This window comes from Leuciscus leuciscus (genome assembly GCF_965113295.1).
Source record: "Leuciscus leuciscus genome assembly, chromosome: 3".
In the NCBI taxonomy this organism is placed as follows: Eukaryota; Metazoa; Chordata; class Actinopteri; order Cypriniformes; family Leuciscidae; genus Leuciscus; species Leuciscus leuciscus.
In genome coordinates, this window is record NC_138727.1 from 62,170,796 (window position 1) to 62,182,933 (window position 12,138).

The window sequence follows — 12,138 nt, forward strand, 5'->3', positions numbered from 1 at the left end:
CAGCGTGGTGGCAACGTGACCATATGTGCTGCCATCAGCAGCTACGGGGTTATTCACCGCCATGTGACTTCAGAGCCTTACAACACTGCCCATCTTATAACGTTTCTGTATACTCTACAGGAAGCACTACTGAGACGTGAAGAGAGAGGTGATGAGCAGGCAGAGCATCCCATGTATGGTAATCTGGGACAATGTGAACTTTCACCGTGGTCCTAGAATTCGTGAGTGGTTTGAAAATAACCCATGTTTTATAAATGTGTGCCTCCCACCATACTCGCCCTTCCTTAATCCCATTGAAGAATTTTTTTTCTGCATGGAGGTGGAAGGTCTATGACAGAAATCCTTATTCACAGGAAAATCTCATTCAGTCAATGGATGCAGACAACATTGGAGTGGAAGCGATCCAAGGTTGGATTCGGCATGCTAAAGGATTCTTTCCCCGTTGTTTAGCAAGGGACAGGATTGCCTGTGACGTTGATGAGGTCCTGTGGCCTGACCATACCCAGAGGCATGATGCTGAGGCAGAATGATTCCAAGACATTGCTTGCTATCGATCTGCTGCATATTTTGTTTGTGACTACATTTATATGTGTACAGGATTGTGCAAGTACTTCATAATAAATATAATTTTCCCCCTGCTCTGCCCTGAGTGCAGTGTTTTGCATTTATCTCTGTAGTGTGTAATGACTGCTGTGTAGTGTTTATGCATTAGCTGGATGTGTGTGTTATCTGAAAACAGTGTTTGGTTTTGGGTAAAGATAACATAGTTCTGAAGCAATTGTTTGATATAGCAAGACAAGTCAAAGGTTTTGACAGTGTAGCTTAAGTTTGGTGATTTGTGTTTAAGGTTTTTAGAAAGCAAGAGAAACATTCAAAAAAATGTGTTTTAGCAATTCAGAAATACTGTAACTAATGTTAACAAATACAACTTTTGATTTTATGAATGTTTTAGTAAATGCTAAAATTAATATTAACTAAGATTAATAAATGCTATAGAAGTGCAGTGCATTATTAGTTAATGTTAACACATTTAACTAATGAAATCTTATTGTAAAGTGTTACTGATTTCATAACGCATATAATACATACATAAAATTTACAACATCAACTAAACTAAACATGAATTCCTCATGTCCTCTCCCGGCTGGCCTGGGAACGCCTCGGTGTCCCCCCGGAAGAGCTGGAGGAAGTGTCTAGGGAGAGGGAAGTCTGGGCATCCCTGCTTAGACTGCTGCCCCCGCGACCCGGCCCCGGATAAGCGGAAGAAGATGGATGGATGGATGGATGGATGGATGGATGGATGAATTCCTCATAATTGCCTTCTTGATCCTCACTGTTTTGTTTGATAAAGTAAATCACATTTAGTAATATTATCATAAATTCCCTATTTTCGTTTGATGTGTTATGCATTCTAATTGTTTCAACGTCTTTTCATAGAATGCCAAGGAAATAAAAAAATAAAATTAAAAAAAAGGAACCTTTTTTTTTTTGGTGCCCTTTTTGGTCCTTCCACCCCTGCCCCTGAGGAGGTCTGTGCACGCCACTGTGAGTGAGTGAGTGAGTGAGTGAGTGAGAGAGAGAGAGAGAGAGAGAGAGAGAGAGAGAGAGAGAGAGAGAGAGAGAGAGAGATTTGATTTTTGATTTTTGATTTTTAGAAAAAAAATTATTTAACAAACCAGTTTCATTGAATCATCTATACAAACACAAACATATCAAAAATGAGTTCTCCTTCAATTACAGTACAGATGATATTATTATAACACCACTGCAATTTAAAAGACTCTATGTCATTCATTACTTTATAGTACTTGTATTCAACACCAACCCTAGCTTTTAAGAAAGCTTTAAAAAGAAGTACAACATCTTGACCATGTCTATTCTCCATTCTATTTCTCCTTGTGATGTAGATTGCAAGTTTAGCTTGTCCAACAATAAAATTAATTAGCTGCCATTTTATTCTCTGTTTTTGACCATATCTCAATCCCAAAATAAACACATTAAATGTGAAGTTTTCCTGAAATCTTAAAAACAGATCCTTCAATAAAACAAAAAGTATTTCCAATCTAATTCTGTAAAACAATGAAAAACCGTTTCTCTGGCTCCACAAAAAAACACATTTGTCAACAACATCCGCATTTATAACAGAAACAAAAGCATTAATAGCTATAGCCCCATGCAATATACTCCACTGCAAATCCCCGGTTTGCTTGTTCAATGGTGGTTTGTATATCACCCTCCAAACTGGTTTATCTTCTTCTTGTAACCCAAACTTTTCTCGCCACACAGTGTCCTTCTTCTCATTTAATGCCACTTTATTTAAAATTTTAACAAAGCATCTATACAACAATTTTCCTGCAACCAAACCCAACTCCAAATCATGCAACCCTTTTAAATCCAGCAGAATTCCAGACATACCCTTTAAATCTGGTGAAAGAACAATTTTTGGAAAGGGATCTCTCATATTTGGAACCAGGCTTCCATTACCAAAATTTTGCAACATGATTCATTCTTCCTCTGTTTATCTTCCTTTCCACATTTTTAATCTCTGGCCTAATACCCTGACCAATGCAGATACATCACTTAAGTCAGTTCCTACAACATCAATTCAATCTTTTAATTTTACCATACCAGAACCACATAGCCTTAGTGTTATCATTTGATAAATCAAAGTGAGCTCCTTTGACCAACGGCTCCTCTAACAACCAGAATAAAGAATCTGTCTTTCCATTCCTGGTAAAATTAAAATGTCCCCACAGTTTAAAAATTCCACGGTAGAAAGAAGGTAAGTCCTTTAAGTTCAGCTGTTTATGATCCATAAGTATCAGAGTTCTGTCAAGTCCAAGTCTATCAGTCTTCTGTAGGATAATCTGGGCCGCTTTTCTCCATACCAGATCTTCAGGACCAGTTAATAGTCTCTGGATAAATTGCAAGCGAAAAGTTGCTAGTCTACTTGGAAGGTGCACCATTCCTTGGCCGCCTTCTTCCACAGGCAGAAAAAGTACACTTTGAGGAACCCAATGGAGCCGATCCCCCAAAAAATTAACATACATTACTTGCAACCTGGAAAGCAAGCCAGGAGGAGGGTCCACACATGACAATCTGTGGCACAATGATGAGGCAGTCAAATAGTTAATTATTAAAACCCTTCCTCTAAAGCAGCACTTCTCAAAGTCCGGACTCCGGTCCGAATCCGGACCCGGAGGGAATTCAATCCGGACCCGCCTCCATTTCGTATTTCAACAGCAGTAATTATGTGTAAGAAATTAAAAGTATGGATTTCCTACTTTGATAAATGCATGCATATCAAAATCATTTGTCTAGTGTTTTATGTCTCTTTGGAGATGGTCCGAAATTAAAGCGAAGGCGATATATTTAAAGTTTTCCGATTCAGTTGCCATGACATCCAGTAAGTGTATACTTTTGACGTGATCGGGCGCGAGCCGCGCGACGCGACACTTCACCGCAGTAAGCGTTTGAATGGGTGTGGAGGATGTCATTGTCCAGGAAAAGAAAAGTTGATGGAGAAAATAGAGTTTTTAAAGATGATTGGACAGAGAGGTATGCGTTCATTTTGCCCCAATCCAGCACGAAGCCATTCTGTTTGATTTGTAGCGAGACAGTTGGAGTTGTGAAGAGTGGAAATGTCAAACGGCATTATGAAACAAAACACGGTCATTTTGAACGGCAATATCCACAAAATACAGAGGTACGGACAGCAAAAATACGACAGCTAAAGTCTTCATATGAATCAACAAATAAGTTGCTTGTGAGAGCTGTGACACAGCAAGAGAGAGCTACAGAAGCATCTTTCCGAGTGGCCTGGGTACTAGGCAAAAACAAGAAGCCATTCACTGATGCAGAGATAGTTAAAGAGTGTTTAGTGGAGATAGCAGATGCTTTGTTTGAGGGAAAGGAGAGACAGGAGATGTCAGATAAATTAAAGAAAATTCCACTGTCCAATGACACTTCAACCAGGAGGACAGAGGTACTTGCCCATGACTTAGTAAAGCAGTTAACTGATGATATCAAAGATGCACCCTGCCTTTCACTTGCGGTGGATGAGTCAACAGATAGCACAGACCAAGCCCAGCTATGTGTGTTTGTCAGATATTTCAGCAAGGCAAAGGGGACATTCTGTGAAGACATACTGGGCCTTACTCCACTCTGTCACACTAGAGGAGAGGACATCTACGAAGCTATCATGCAGATGCTTAATGAACGGGGAATTGATGTCAAGCATATTGTGTCCATCACTACTGATGGTGCTCCAGCCATGATAGGGAAGGAGAAGGGAGCTGTTCAGCGTCTGAAAGAGCAGCACTCCGACCTGCTGACGTACCACTGTATAATACACCAGTCCGTGCTGTGTGCTAGCCTTGGAAAAGAATATTCAGACGTCATGGAAACTATTATGAAGCTTGTGAACTACCTGAGAGCATCCTCTGCCCTTCAGCACCGTCTTCTGCGGGCATTCCTGACTGAGGTGAGAATTTATTTGACTTTTTACTTCTGCTGTGTTTTTGTGTGGGTCAATAGGGGTTTATTAAGTGTTGATCACGCGCACACACACACACACACACACACACACACACACACACACACACACACACACACACACACACACACACACACACACACACACACACACACACACACACACACACAGAGAGAGAGAGAGAGAGCATTTACATATTTAACATATGTAATCAATGTGTAACTAAGGCATAATTAATGCAGGAAATGATGAAAATCTCCCCACTGACTGATGATAAGTCAATCCTTATTTCACAAATGTTTTTTTGTTTTTTTATTTAATCATTTTTAATTGTGAATAAAATGTAATTGTATGCATTTGGAACTATTAAAGGTTGTCATCAAAATCTACTTACAACAGACTTTAACCATTTACATTTACAGCATTTACAAAGGTGTTTGTGTTCACTTTATGAATATTTATGCAACACAAAAAAGTAATGTATTTATTAATTTGTATTTTTCTTTTCTTTCTCTTATCAGGTAAATGCTGCCTATGACGACTTACTCCTCCATAACAATGTTAGGTGGCTGAGTAAGGGAAGAGTCTTGGAAAGGTTTTGGGCCATCAGGAAAGATTTGGAGATGTTTTTGTCCCAGCAGAAGAATGTCAAAGCCAGCCATTACTTGGATTTTCTGAGGGATAATGACACCATGGAGGTTGTGGCCTTTTTAGTGGACATAACATCTCATCTAAATGAACTAAATCTGAAGCTCCAGGGCCAAGGCAACACAGTGTGTGATCTGATGGCAGCAGTACGCTCCTTTGAAAGGCGGCTGGAGATCTTTAAGAGTGACATCACAGGGCCACATATCCACTTTCCAACTCTTCTCCAGCAGACTAATGGCAATCACCATCGTCACCATCTTTCCTTTTTGGAGAAGTTAGCTGAAAATTTCAGGATGCGCTTTGAAGGCTTCAATGTAGGCAGACAAGTACTGCTCTGCATTCCATCTCCATTCCTGGTCAAGAATGTTGAGGTGTTTTCAAAAGAAATCAAGAGCATCTTCCCGTGGGCAAGCATGGCATCTCTGCAAACTGAACTCATTGACTTGCAGGAAAATGTGGCTTTGCAGGAAGTGGACTGTGACACTGTTACCTTTTGGACTAAAATGGTCACAGCTGAAAATTTCCCCAATCTACAGAAAGTAGCCATCTGTGTTCTTACAATGTTTGGGTCAACCTATCGGTGTGAGTCTGCATTCTCAGCAATGAATGCTGTAAAGAACTCACACCGCAGCAGCTTGACTAATGAACATTTAGGCCAGTGTCTCCGTCTAGCAACCACACCTTTTGTGCCACGGTTTCGGCAGCTGATGGGAGACAGACAGTGCCATTTCTCACATTAGACTGCTCTGTATTTTGCACCATGCATGTTACTTTTGTGGTGTTTTGTTAAGAAAAATCCAGACACTTAAATGAATTGTTTTGCCACTTTTGCACTTGTTATCCATGTATTTTGAATGCAAAAGGCACCTTATTTTTTCATAAAATGAATGTTAATTTGTTATACATGTTTATTAAAAACACATTTTGTAATTGCCAATAGTTCCGGACCTTTGTCATTGATGAAAATTCAGATTTGGACCTTTGAATGTAGACTTTGAGAACCCCTGCTCTAAAGGATAGTTGTGGATGTATCCAGTTCCATTTCTTTATCTACCCTCTATTTTTTCAACCACCCCAACCCATTTTTTTTCTTGCGTGACAGTATCCCCGATAAAGACTCCCAGGTATTTAATCCCTCCTTTTTTCCAAATGAACCCACCAAGTAATAATGGTGGACCCTTCTCCCATTTCCCAACAACCAATGGATCACTTTTACTCCAGTTTATTTTGGCAGCAGATATGCTTCCAAACTCTTCAACAATTTTAACCAAAGTATTTATGTAATTCTGTCCATTAACCATAATCATTACATCATCAGCATAAGCTTATATCTGATTCTGCAAGTTATTGTGAGGTAATACTAAACCTTCTATTTTAGAACGTAACAATGGCTCAATTGCTAAAGAGTACAGAATTCCAGAAAGTGCACATCCCTGTCTAATGCCTCTATTAACTTTAAAAGGGGCGCTCAAACCACCATTGATTTTTAGCATATTTTCAATATCTCTGTACAGCACTTTAATTACTCCAATAAAACCTGGGCCAAAACCAAAAGCATTAAGAGTTTTCCAAAGGTACTGGTACTCAACTCGATCAAATGCTTTCTCTTGATCAATGGAAATGAGTCCTATATTGATACCCAAAAGGCCAGCAACTTCTATTATGTCCCGAACAAGAAAAATATTATCTAAAATAGACCTACTAGGCACACAGTACGTTTGGTCAGGGTGTATGACCTGCCCCATCACCTCTCTCAATCTGTTGGCCAGAGCCTTACAGAAGACTTTCAAATCAGAGCACAATAAGCTCACTGGTCTCCAGTTCTTAATTTCTTGCAAATCGCCTTTCTTTGGTAGAAGAGTAATCACAGCTCTCCTGCAACTCAGAGGTAGAGAACCCTCAGCTATGCTCACATTGAGAACACCCAGGAAATCCTCACCCATCACCTCCCAAAAGGCTTTGTAAAACTCAACTGGAATACCATCGATACCAGGCGCTTTTCCGCCCTCCATGTTCTGCATTGCATTCCAAAGCTCTTGCTCACACAAAGGCCTCTCAAGCACTGCCTTTGACTTCTCTTGAAGCTTTGGTAGACCTGCATAAAAGCTAGCAGACATTTCTTCATCTTCCTCATATTCACTCCCATACAGTTCATTATAGAACCTCACAGCCCGCTGTCTTATTTCAGACGGCGCTGTCAGCTCTTGCCCATTTTCTGAGCGTAGTGAGTGAATATATCGACTCTGGCCATTTTTTCTTTCTAACGTAAAAAAGAATTTGGACGGGGCATCCATTTGCGTGAGATTTTGATAACGTGACCTGACCAAAGCTCCCTTTGCCTTCGATCCTAGCAGATCCGCAATACATAACTTTCTGGACTTCAGGGCATCAATACCACTCTGCTCTCCAGTGACCTCTATTAATGATTGTAACTCCACAATTTCAGCTTCAAGTTTTTCCATTTTTTGTGCTATATTTTTAGAGACACTGAAAGTATACTGTTGACATAACAATCTGATTTCAACTTTCCCATAATCCCACCACTGGCGCAAGTTTACAAAACATTCTTTTTTAAATTTAAATTCTTTCCAAAAAAAAAAACAAAAAAAAAACTCTTTAAACTTTAAATCACTCAAAAGAGAAACATTAAAATGCCAATAGGCACTATTTGACCTAATATTTGCTATAACGAATTTACATGTAACAATAGCATGATCAGAGAAACCAGATGGACTAATTACACAACTTTTCATAATATTAAAATGGTGCTTAAAACAGTATAATCTATCTAATCTGGCCAAAGAAATTAAATTATCTCGAGTATGTGTCCACGTATACTGTTTATCATTTTTATTCAAACGCCTCCATATATCACACAATTTATGAGTCTCAATCAATGTTCGTATAGCACGGCCTGAGGCTTCATGAGGTTCAGCATGATTTCGATCTAATACATAATTCTCTGTACAGTTGAAATCACCACCTAAAAACAAATATTCATCTGAGTTACAGCTCTGCAAGAGTCCATTGAGATTATAAAATAATAAAAACTCTCTCAGCGCCATTAGTGGGAGCATTCACGTTAATAAACACAACATTGAATTTTTCAAATTGTGCCCGTATAGCAATAAGTCTACCAGGAATTTCTTGTTTCAGGAGTAAAATGCTTAGCAAATAAAACAGCCACACCTCCTCTAGTAGAACTCATATGAGAGCACACCACCACTCCTTCCCATTCTTTTCTCCAATCAATTTCATTTAGACCATCACTGTGTGTCTCCTGAATAAACACAACATCTATTTGCTTTTGTTTTATTAATTCAAATAACAGTGCTCTTTTATACGGATATCGTGCCCCATTCATATTAAGAGTGCCTACCCTCACTACACTCATTAAAAAAATAAATGAGAGAAGGACTCGGATTAAGACAAGCTTCAGTATGTAGGAGCAAAATAGACTATATCGTTTCAAACCCATCCTCTGCTTGAAGTTCTGATCTCAACTTTGAAACCATTTTCTTTAGTCTATACATTTCTTGAACAGTAAACTGTTCTTCACCCTCACCTCGCATTAACATCCCCCCAGAGTCAACGGACATTTTACAGTCTGTGAAGAAATCTGTAATGTGGACATTTTTCATGTTTTTTGTTTTTTGTAAAAAAAACCTAACTTTTCCAAAAGAGTAAGCACTACGCCTACTCCTTTTGTCCAAAGTATCACTATCAGAATCGTCAGCAGTACAACATTCAACATCCTTACGTGCATCAACTTTTACTTCTGGCAGTTGTTTTGACTTCGCATCCCCTTTTTTCGTTTTATTCCTTTTCCTTTTAAAAGAGGGCGTCTTAGAAATTGCACCATCACTCACATACTCCTCACTAACCCCATCTTCCATCACCTGATCAACTGTTTTGTCAATAACATTTGGTGTTTCCCCCTCTACCATTCCTGAACCTCCCATCCCTGCATCACTCGTTCCAGCCTCGGCTGTATCCCTCACAGCTCCAGCTTGTTCGTGCTCGACTGCTCTGACAGCATCATTCTCCACAGCCACTGCATTAGTCACTGCATTTACACTAGTATCCTCAGTCTGTCCTGGACACAAACTTCTAATGTGCCCTTCCCCTCCACATTTAAAACATTTCATCGTCTCAGAACTTGCAAACACAACATAATCGAAGCCATCGGAACTAAATTTAAATGCCACATTACAGTTTTTCTCGATTGCTTAAACACTATAACCAGGCTTTTGAACTAAATTTCAAAACCATAATGCCATTTATCAAAAAGCACACCCATTTCACTAAACTATAAACACTATTCCCTGTATTGACACATGAGTCAGATTTGTTGAACTGTCACTGCAAAACTCTACACACAAATCCCTTAATTTCTCATTGCCTACACCATGTTGTCATTTAGAAAGCTCTAGTATTCAATATTGTTCACTCAAGTCAGCACAGCTTCAGCTCAGTTAGACACAATTACCCAGGTGGAAACACTAAGAGTCAAAATTTAAAAGGGCCTGAATCAGTTTATTGGGTTTTGGAACAATGGATCCAGAAAGACACGAAGGAAGAGATCGAGGAGGGATAAGAAGGAGGAGGAATAAGGGCAAGAAGACAAGTCTCAGTTGAAATTCAAGCCACTCTAGTTGCCCATGTCTTTGTCAATGGTATGGCTATGAGGGAGGCTGGGCTACGAGTAAGGCCAAATTTGAGTCGCTTTACTGTCGCCTCGAGAACCTTCAGGGAGGTGTGGTGGCAAACAAAATTCTATCACTGAATAAGAGACAGAGATTTCCAATTGTCTTTGATGAGGTTTATTTTCTTGCAAGAAAAGGCCAGCAGTCGTACAGTCACACAGAGTGGCACAGAGTGAGACAGTGAAGGGAGGGCATCCTTCATCCTTTATAGTCTTGACTCCCAGAATGTTATCTTTCTAGGCAAATTATGGAATTTTCAACTATACGTGGAACATTCTTAGACTTGTTCATCATATTGACAGGAGTGGAGGCCCTCCTGTCACGTACCAACACTCTTCACCATTCCAATACAATTCCATATTAGAATTAGGTTTGGGTGTAGCCTGGCTGCGCCCTCCTACGCACTTCCGCTCAATTTCATTTTCCTTCAGTACTACGTCTGGGACTGCTGTATATTCTTAGGTTTCCAGAAACCAATTTTTTGTAGGACCAATCAGCGAACAGAGGGAGTGGCTGAGAATGATGACGTTGATGTAGTGCGTCAGTTTGCGTTGGAGTTCAGTAATGGCAGCGGAGAAAGACGTGAGAAAAGCTATTCGGTCAGTTGTTGCAAAACTGCCGAATATATAGAAGTTAAAGCCGGAGCAAGAACAATGTTTGCTAAGTTTTGTTGGTGGCCATGATGTTGTGACCCTCCTCCCCCACGGGGTTCGGGAAAAGTTTGATTTTCCAGCTCACTCCGCTGAGTTAGCTAAGGCGAACGATAGGGATGCAAAGCCGATAGTTGTTGTCGTCTCCCCTCTTGTTGCACTAATGGAGGACCAAGTGAAGGAGGCAGAAAAGTTAGGAGTTTGTGCTGGGCAGCTCGGCGTGCACGATGACCGTGACATTTTGGACGGTGATCACTGTACAGCATTTGCGGCAGATCCGAAACGATCGCAGCGGCATAGATATGTAAACTAGATGTCGCCTTAAAGACATTCGTTCCAATGAACTGCCGTAGACAAGGCGACTTCTAGTGTATATATCTATGCACCAGTCTGCGTACACGTCACACACCAGGATGCGCGCGCGCCCTCAGAGAGGTAAAAACGATATAAATAGGCTACTGTTCGTTTTCTCACACAAACCGCTCGTTTCGTGTCTTAGGCCATCAATGTGTACTAACGATGGGGAATTGTTTAATTTGGACGATGGGGAATTGTTTTCATTTGGACTCTGTGCATGCTCTTTGAGACAGTGACCACAGACCTGCATTAAATGACTGAGTGTCAAATATACATTTAGAATTTACAATTGTTCCTTGAACTCTTAAATTCGATGAACAAAACCTGCAGCTCTCGTTGACAGACATCTTATTCTAAACATAATCCTCTGATCATTCGGACTTGTTGTTTCCGGCCGGTTTCGGCGCATGACATACGTCACGACCACACGTTAGCGATTGGCTATGGCAGATCCTGAGTGACTCTGGGCAGATCCAATAGTTTTGAACTTTAACAGCGAACCCGCCTACAATGAAGTAAACGTTTCTCAATGGAGAGAGGCCAGACTCTCTGTACAAATTAAATGTACGAGAGTCTGGTAGAACCAGGCTACTTTGGGTGTGCTCTTTTACTGTCATATGATGGTCACACACATCTTACTGTAAGTACTGTAAATATATTACTGTTAAAAAAAAATAGAGGAGAGTGTAAAAAAAAAAAATTGTGTGTGTGTGTTGTACTGTGTAGTACATGAATGAATAAAAATGTGCCAATGTATCCATTGGTTGTGTCTTTTGTGTTCATCATGTGAAAAGGTTTGTGTTTGTGTGTGTGTGTGGGGTGGGGGGCACAAGCAACATAATACCAGTTTTGGAAATGTTGTTTTGAATTTATTGCACCAGTGTGTTAGACTATGTTGTAGTGTGTGTGATTTTGAGGGCTTGTGTGTCCAGTCTGAGGGCAAAGTTTGGTTTTTCAGCAAGAGTGAATGGTATTGAGTGTAGAGCTTCATTTTGACCTGGAAATAGGATGTTTGGGGAATTGGGTGAGACGTTATGGATTTGTGTTTACAGTTTTGAGAATACGAGGCATAGTTTCAAGAAATGTGTTTAAGCAATCGAGAAAAACTGTAATTTCCTCAAATTCACTTTTTAGTACCATATAAACTTGCCGTCTGAATGAGACTACGTGTTTAAGTAAAGGGGATTTACAGCCATACATGCCAACCCTCCCGATTTTTCCGGGAGACTCCCGAATTTCAAAGCCCCTCCCGAAAATCTCCCGGACCGACCTTTCTCCCGAT

The 12,138-nt window shown here is 40.1% G+C and overlaps 1 protein-coding gene and 1 long non-coding RNA gene across 2 annotated transcripts in view; one reads left to right on the forward strand and one right to left on the reverse strand.

The window, feature by feature from the left end:
• LOC309493955 overlaps nucleotides 1–12,138 on the reverse strand; it is a 79,292-nt gene that overhangs the window by 60,696 nt on the left and 6,458 nt on the right. The window lies entirely within an intron of this gene.
• The window catches only part of LOC309493642 (NACHT, LRR and PYD domains-containing protein 12-like), a 51,287-nt gene that overhangs the window by 17,071 nt on the left and 22,078 nt on the right, over nucleotides 1–12,138 (forward strand). The window lies entirely within an intron of this gene.